The sequence below is a fragment of the Otolemur garnettii genome, unplaced genomic scaffold (assembly GCF_000181295.1).
Source record: "Otolemur garnettii isolate 467f Iridium unplaced genomic scaffold, OtoGar3 scaffold00147, whole genome shotgun sequence".
In the NCBI taxonomy this organism is placed as follows: domain Eukaryota; kingdom Metazoa; phylum Chordata; class Mammalia; order Primates; family Galagidae; genus Otolemur; species Otolemur garnettii.
In genome coordinates, this window is record NW_003852542.1 from 222,204 (window position 1) to 231,254 (window position 9,051).

The following is a 9,051-nucleotide window of genomic DNA, read 5'->3' on the forward strand; positions in this document are numbered from 1 at the left end:
TGGGACTGAGGTCTGCACAGCAGATGACAGTTGATTTTAAAAAATTGCTTATGTATGCAAATATATTTTCCTTCACAATTACTACTCTCCATTCCAGGTATAGAAAAGCATAACCCAGTACACCTGCCTCAGGTGCTCCGCATGTGCCTCCAACCACCCTGCTGTCCAGAGCTCACAACAGTGCCTAGGTCAGTGCTCTGGGGAAGAGATGCTCACTTAGGACTTCAGATAGGACCATGGACGGCCCAGGTCAGCTTTTCTGCCTGTTATTCTGCTCCTAGGTGAGGGGATAGCTCTGCATGTCAATTAAAACTCTCACTATTTGGGGGTCCTGGTACCTATTACTTCTGCCCACATAGCACAATAATCAAAGCTCAGTGTAAAGAAATGATCTTGTTTCTACTGCAAAAACAGTGGGTGTGATCTTGATTACCTATTGACATTTCATTCCTGTTTTATTTTCAGTTATCTCAGATACCACTGGAGATATTGTGATGTCACAATCTTCAGCCTCTCTGTCTTTGTCTCCTGGGGAAAATCAGTCAGATGTTGGAAGTCCTTAGCCTGGTACCAACAGAAATCAGGCAGGCCCTGGGATCCTGCTCTTTAGAGCATTCACCAGGGCCCCCTGGCATCCCAGATAATTCCAGCTACAGTGGGTCTGGAACCAACTTCTCTCTCACCATCAGCATCATGGAGCCTAAAGATTTTGCACATTAGCACTGGCAACAGTATATAGTACCTGTAGTACCAATCTTCCACAGTTATTGAACATGAAACAAAACCCTCCAGGAGTCCTTCAATATTTTTCTTCTTCCAGCTTCTTCCTTTCTAGTCAGCTGCTGTGGCATTTCCTTGTTTACCATCTCTGCCTCTGTTAGGAAATCTTGCGATTTTCCAAAGTAACTCATGGACAAGTTTCTTACTCTGATTCCTGGATTCATCTTCAGATTTGGCTGCATGGCCAGGTTCAGAAACAGTTTATCTGGCAATGATGTGGGATCAGACTCAAAGATGTGGATACATCAGAAGGTGCACCTGTGGTATCCAATAATATAAAATGAGGCTGCCCAGCAGCAGAGGATAAATAGTGAAAAGAAAAACATCTTCATAATTCACATGAAAGAATTGATTCAGGAAAAAATGCAAGTAATCTACAGAGAAACTATTAGAATTAATTAGAAAAATACGAAATCGTTAAATTCAAGGCCAAGGTACAAAAATCAATTTGATTTCTTTGTAACTGCAACAAACAGTAAATAATTAAAAGTATAAAATTAAAAAAAAAACAGCATCAAACATGTACAATATTTCAAAATAGACTAAAAGACGTGTCTATATTGTGGCTTTTAAATGTGAAAACAAAACAAAGCAAAACAAGTAGACCAAAAGAATTGGCAGATGTTGGAGTAATCAGACCTCATATGCTTACTGCATCAGAGGACATGGTTGAGAATTTTAGTAGCCAAAAATTGTATAAGGTAATAAAATAGAAATTTAAAATATAAAGTAATTCAAACCAAGAACTCCATAGATGAGTTTAACTATATATGTGACAGTTAAATTTGCTCTCCTAAATGATCAGGTGCAAGTTCGGTCAGGCCCTGAGGTAATCTGTTATATGAAATTGGAAAATATTCTCTCCTTAACAAAGGTGAGTGTGGTCTGATTTCCCTAAGTGTGCATTATTGTTTAATAAATTATAAATTAATTATCTTCAGGTGAAACTCTTAGATTACAAAATGTGAGATCTGCCGGACCACAGATCCTTATAAGGTGGGAGCCATGTTTCTGTGCACCACTCTGCTCCAGGGTCCATACAACGCTCTGTAGCCTGCATGGTTCTGAGCTCTGCCAGGCTCCTGGTACAGAGAGCACCAGGCCTGGGGAGGGAGCTCCTTAGGCACAGGTCACTGGGAGCCTAGCAGAGCTCAAAATCATGCAGGCTACAGAGTGTGATATGGAGCCTAGAGCAGAGTGGTTCACAGAAATATTGCTCCCACCTTAAGACATAGCACTCAACAACTAGTTTTGAAAAATTAAGTCTCTCCATAAATCATCCCTCTGCCATTCATAAAAATCCAGAATGTCCTCTGTTAAGAGAAAGTAAAAGAGGGTGTCTCCTCATGACTGGGAAAGGACAAAAAAAAAAGCATGATGGAAGTACACATTAACGGAATCACTGTGGAACCAAGTTTGATGACTCTACAGTCACTCCCTTATTAACCAGAGAATGTTGAGCTACAACATATTAGCTGGCATGTGAATGCCAGACATAGTAGAAGAATCCTAATTCCTAGGCCATTAACATCTAAGTGAAAACTGCATACCACTATCTAACATGACTATAGTCTTGGATAGTATAGTACCAAAACACCACAAATGATTGCTTCATGCGTCATAAGCAAACAAACAATAAGTCATGGTTGAAATGTGCAAAAAAGAAATACCCCTTAAACTGGAAATGACACTGTCAAGTAACAGAAAACCCGCAGGGTATCTCCCCTCACTTGACCACAAGAGGGGGCACAGGCACAGCAGTGATGTGGCAGGAGGGATCTCTGGAAATAATAGCCGGGACAGAGCCCACACTGATTTTGAGGGTTTTTATTATCATTACCACTTTATGTGCCATTTCATAATTTAACTTTTTCATCCAATAATTCTACACATCCTCCCACTTCCCATTTTTCCTCAGACTCCCTGGCAACAAAACAGTTAACTCTTAGGGAAGACCCACAAGGGCCTAATCACTGGGTCCTTGACTAATATCCAGTCCAGCTATCACAAGCAGAGCGTGTGGAAGTCTGGGAAAGTGACTTGCAAGGAGGACACCACACAGGAAGAGGTCTGAGCAGGAGGGTCCCTCCATAAAGGAAGGGAGTGGGACCACATCCCTCTATAAAGGAAGGAAGTGGGGCCAGGTCTCTGGAGTGTGTGCTCTTGTTACTGAAGGGCATCAGGACAGAGATCAAGGTGTTCTCATCCAGGTGGGAGAAAGGGCAGCACCTGCAGGGTCTCCTCAAGCCAGTGGCCAGGGAATTATAGACATGTAGGTCCAGCTGCATTTGTTCACATCCACAACCACGACCAGACTCCAGAGACCACACTAGTGTTGACTCACTTCTCAGCTGTGCAGGAACTGTGGGCACAGTCTTGTCTCCATCAATGACTAAAATGACACTGAAAAGCAGTTTGTTTTGTTAAATTTATATCAATGACTACATTCAAGAAAGAAAATGGTCAGAAGAGATATCCTTCAATACAGAATGAAAAACCCCAACCTGTGATTCCTTTTTGTCCTGGTATTAAACTTTTAAGATCACATTTGAATCCTCAGAATGTCAACAGAGCTCCCAAGACATCTACCCCTAAATCATGACTGTGCCCATCCTGAGCCCATGGTTGGATAATCCCCAGGTGTCTGTGTACAGCCTGCTGCTTAGGCTCTTGATCAAGCTCACTCATATCTCTCTCTCTCTCTCTCTCTCTCTCTCTCTCTCTCTCATTATAAGAATCTTTAGCTGAGGCTCAGAGACTGGGGTCTTTTGTACAGAGACTCACAGATCTGATCTGACAGCCCTGCTAACATATCTGTCCTCAGGATTGTCTTGCTGGGACAGATCCTCTGGCCCCTGGTTCTCTGCATTCATGGTAGGGAATTTTTTCTTCACAAATTTACAAAAAGGTAATTTTCAGGGTGAGAAATGTGATGGCTATGCCCATCCAGTGTGTGAGATAACTGAGACAAAGCCTAAGCATTACATGCCCATCTTTGTTTCACAAGACAGATACTTAAAAAATACTTTGGATACAATTTGAACAATGACATATTTACGTGAAAAATACCTGAATATGATGTAGCAATTACTTTTTCTTTCACAACTATTGTTTTGCATTTGTGGTAAGACCATTTCTTTTCTTCTTCCCAGTTTCCCATGAGGCTACTGTGCTGACTCAGTCTCCATCCCTCGTGTCTATGACCGTGGGAGAGAGTGTCTCCATCTCCTGCAATACACAGCAGTAAATCATCTGGAGCAATGGAAACACCTACTTGAACTGGGTCCACAGAAACCACTCCAGTCGCCTCAACTACTGATCTCCAGGGTGTCCTACAGGTCTCTTGGGGTCCCCTCCCAGTTCAGTGGCAGTGGTCAGGGACAGATTTCTCCCTGACAGTCACCAGTGTGGAGCCTGGAGATGCTGCACAGTACTTCTGTGAGCAGGACACTCACTGGGACCCTACACAGCCCTAAACACAAAGCTGCACAGTACTTCTGTGAGCAGGACACTCACTGGGACCCTGCAACAGCCCTAAACACAAAGCTCCCCTGTGGGGTCAGCCCTTCTGCTCAGCATCGTAGCTGCTTCCTCCAGGGAATCAATGTCAGAGCAGCTGCTCCTCTCAGAGAAGAACCAGGCTGGGGTGAAGTAGAAACGGTGGGCACTCTTGAAAGTGAATGGAGGGCCCCACGTCCAGCAGTTTTAATTTAATCAAGCTTTTAAATTTATTGATATTGCTGTGATTGGTTTTAGAGTCTTCGTCCTTATTCTTTTCCTACATTAATACTTACCAGTGTTTCTCTAACATTTTCTTCTATAATTGTTATAGTTTGTTTCTCCCTATGAACAACATCCCAGCTGTAATTATTTTGTGATGTCCTAGGTCTGGTCTTTTGTTCCTCATCTTGGACAGTCAGCCACCTTGGCTCTGAGTTGGATTGAGTGAGCGTCCATATTTTAATAATCCAATTTCTCTTCTATCTCCAGGATATCAGTATTTCTATGCAAATAAATATGACAGAATCATTTGTCATTTAAGAATAAACATGGTTTATTTCTTAAATAATTTTGATCAGGCATCCAATGTTTAAAGAATAAAATTCTGGGGAGAGGGAAATGTAATTATAGGCTCAGATAGCAATAGATGATTCCTAATAAAGTGGGCATACAACCAGATAGGAAGAGTGGCAGAATCATTTGTCTGGGTTCTTTTTACCCAAGACTTCCTTCTAGAAAGATTTCATCAGTCACATTCCTTCACCATCACTAGTAATAAGACAAATTGAAGCAGACATGACAATTAAATGCAATGCGGGATACTGTAATTTCATTTCAAGTTAAAAAAGGCATCAGTGGGAAAAAATCAGTGAAAATCCATATCTGTAGTTAATACCACTGTGTGTATGTTAGTTTTATGGTTTTTATCACTATACTATGGTTATGTAAGATGTGTATTGTTAAGGAAAGGTGAAATTATATTGGACAAACTTTGTTATTGTAGAAACTTCTTGTAAGACTAAAATTATTTTAAAATTAAATGAAATATACAAACAAGAATAAATAAGTGTAAGAAAAAAGTATGTGTTATTGATTATAGTTATTTTTGTAGAGATGGGGTCTTGCTGTGTTTCTCAAGTTGCCATCTGACTTCTGGGCTTAAGCAGTCCTCCTGTGTAGCTAGGACTACGGGTGAATGCCAAAATGTCCTGCACAGACCATGAGTTAGTCCTTAATGAGAAATTCCTCAGGTATCATCCTATATTTCATCTGATTATCTATTCTATATTCACTTATTTGCTTAATCTTGAATAGGTTATAGATGTTTTGAAATTGCCAGAGGATACCTAGCAATAATCAAGAGATTAGAGTTGAGTACTTGTTTTGAGCTCTGTTTCTCTTCAACTCAAGGGTATGAACACTGTGTTTTCTATTCAAAAACTTTTTAAGCTAATTTACATCCCCATTCCCTTTCAGTGTGGCATTATTTTAATAAAATTCACTTTTGAAGGCACTTCTGGTTATGATGTCTTAAAAAAATTGTAGCATTCTCTCTGCCAAAATAATTTAAGTATAAAATGAAAAAAAATATATATATATAAAACAACATTTCAGGGCTCTGAAAATAATCAAAAACATAGAGTAAATTGAGAAATTTTAATTCTTCATTAAGTCCTGGAGCTTTGGGTAAGAATTGGAAATGTTTGTGGCCTTTTTCCTAGGGCTGCTCGCTTTCATCAAAGAACAGTGTGTAAGAACTGAAAAATTGCAGTAGTACCAACACAAGAATGACACTGAAAATGAGCAGCTGGCTGCCAAGGGGTCCACCTGAGTTCAGGTGAGGAGTGCAGCAAGATCTTTCAGTGTTTCCAGCTACATGTGGTGAAGTCTATAGGAGAGGAACAGAGAAAGCCCACAGCTTTGCTAGTCCAAGGGGATGGTCCAGGTGATAGATCAGCTGAAAGCTAATGTAGATTCCTGAAAATGGTGGAGTCGCAGAATTGCTGAGCTAATCTCTGCATACGTATTAGGATTGACAGAGATCCAAGAAGGATGAGTGGTAAACACAGAGGATAAGAACGGCTGTAGTCTTCATGAACTTGCAAAATCACATGCAGGTGAAGTGGTAGAAGCATCATGAGCTTCTGATGTGTAAGCAAAGCCTCCCAAATCATTAATTACTAGTAAACAGTGCAGACAGAGAGACAGATCCCAGAAATTCAACCTGTAAGGTAAAAATAATGATAATACAAAAGAAGAGATATCAGTAGTTAAGTATCAAATGGGAAACAGAATTGAAAACAATTATTTTATGGATGTCAAAGAATTGTTAATCTTTGATATAGGATCAAAGACTAAAGAAGGCAAATAAGAAGAAAATTATTCAACAAACAGAGATTTTAAGTACAGAAGTAGAAGTTTTGAAAAAAGAACTAATGAGAATTCTAGAAATGAAAAGTTCAAAAACCCAATTGAAGAATTCACTAGATAGACATGAAAACTGTTGACCATGGCAGAAGAAGCAGTGACCTGAACAATAGATCATTAGAAATTTTCTAAAGAAAAAAGGTTAAAGCAAATGAACAGGTCCTCAGAGTTTTAGAGGCAAATGTATATGGAAGTGACAAGGAGACCTGAGAGAGAAAAGAGCTGAGAAAAATATATGGAAACATAATAGCAAAAACTTTTCAAACGTTACAGAACACATGGATCAAACAAACTCAACAAAGCACATTCCAGTGAAACACAATACACTCAAAATGACACACATCACAGCTAAAATGCCAAAATGCAACAACAAACAGAAACTCTTCAATTCAGAAATTGTAATGTACACAGCAAAATGCAGAAAAACAAGTGTAGAAAAAAGAAGGAAAAATCAAATATGTCCTTTCTCCTACTGAGGCAGAGTAGATACTTTTCTCTATTAGTTCTCGTCCAAACCCAGACAATATTTCCCATCACTTTGCTTGTAAGAGAGTCTTCATGTTATTTCTTCCCACACCACTGCACCCACCAGGGGATTTGCATACTGTCCCCTGGGGAGAACCTTCCCTTCCTTTTTGTGTCTGAGATAAAAGCTCAGCTCTGACCTTGCCTTGACTGATCTGGACTCCTCAGTCCAACTTCTCACAATGAGGCTCCCTGCTCAGCTCCTGGGGCTGCTAATGCTTTGGGTCCCTGGTAAGGACAGAAGGAGATGAGGAAGGAGATGGGTGGGAGGGGGAGCTCTGAGCCCACTGCCTCTCATGTGTGCTCTGTGCACGTGTTAGATGTGCATGTCTTGTCCTCCGGGATGCAGAGCATGAGGTTCAGATCTGAGAGAATCAGGAACGATATAGAAGGAGCTGTGAAAACTCTGGTGAAAACTCTGACTCAGACAGAGGATAAGATATGAGGAACCTCTAGAGGTTCTCTCATGGCTTGAAAATCTCTGTTCTGTTTCAAATTGAATATTTTGAGGGCCTGAGACAAAATTGCACACATGAAAAATAATTTAACCTAGAATAAAGAATAAAAAATGTCTACGAATGTTTGTAGATAACCTTGCATTTCTTTCTCCTTCTTTCAGAATCCAGTGGGGATATTGTGATGACGCAGACCCCACTCTCCCTGGCTGTCACCCCTGGAGAGCCGGCGTCCATCTCCTGCAGGGCTAGTAAGAGCGTCCTGCACAGTAATGGATACACCTATTTGCATTGGTTCCTGCAGAAGCCTGGCAGGTCTCCACAGCTCCTGACCTCTCCCGGGGTTCTAACCGGGGCTCTGGAGTCCCAGACCGGTTCAGTGGCAGTGGGTCAGGGACAGATTTCACCCTGAAGATCAGCAGGGTGCAGGCTGAGGATGCTGGGGTTTATTACTGCTCGCAAACTCTAGAATATCCTCACACAGTGATACAGCCCCAAACACAAACCTCCCTGTTGGGTGGCCCAGCTGCCCACCAGTGTTGTTTGTCTGGTGAGCAGGCACCATAGCCTGAGTTGTGAGGAACTCAGGGTAACAGGCTACAGGAGAATGCTCTGGACGGTGAGGCCCCATCTTCATCTCAGACAGCACACACAGGACCTGTCATCTGGGCCAGCCTGGCCTGGTGGAACCTCGAGGAGAATGAGGGGTTGAAGTGTCCCCTGACAACCAGACAGGACTGAAGAGAAAGTGAGTGGAAGCTCATCCTAATCTTCCCTGCCTGGCCTGCATTTACTTTTCAATTAAATCAAGTCAGCATCACAGCTTTGCCACTGAGGCTGACTCATAGCAGTCTAAAATTAACATAATTTTCTATGTCATTTTGGTTAAATAGCTACTAGTGCACATGAAGCTGGATTGGATTAGTGGTATGGGCTCCGTCCTTCACCTCAACCTACCTTCACACTCGACACCCCAGTTTTTAACACAAGTCTCTGTAATAAGGGACAGATCCAGCATTTTACACTGTTTCTGGGAGTACCCAAATAAAACTGTCCAATTATTAGATTTTAACTATTTTACATCTATTTCAAAATCAAAAGTCAAGTGTCAAAATCTTTGATCAGTCTAAGTCATGTTGAAGTAAAATGTGATTTCTGAATCCCAAATCTGGATTATAAAAATAAATGGCCAAGTGTGAAAAAACAATGTATGTTATAGTGAACAGAACTTACAAAATATAAGGAAATATTTTTGCTCTGCAAAAATAAGAATAGTAGGATTGGAGCATCAGTAGTAACAGGGCCCAGGAAGGACATGAGGTAGAGTCAGCCGTTGGTACAATACCCAGCTCTGCTGTTCACA

The 9,051-nt window shown here is 41.1% G+C and overlaps 1 pseudogene; it reads left to right on the forward strand.

Annotated features, from left to right (window-relative positions):
• Positions 1-7,415: 7,415 nt before the first annotated feature.
• LOC111728253 lies at positions 7,416-8,255 on the forward strand (annotated as a pseudogene).
• The last annotated feature ends 796 nt before the right edge of the window (positions 8,256-9,051 follow it).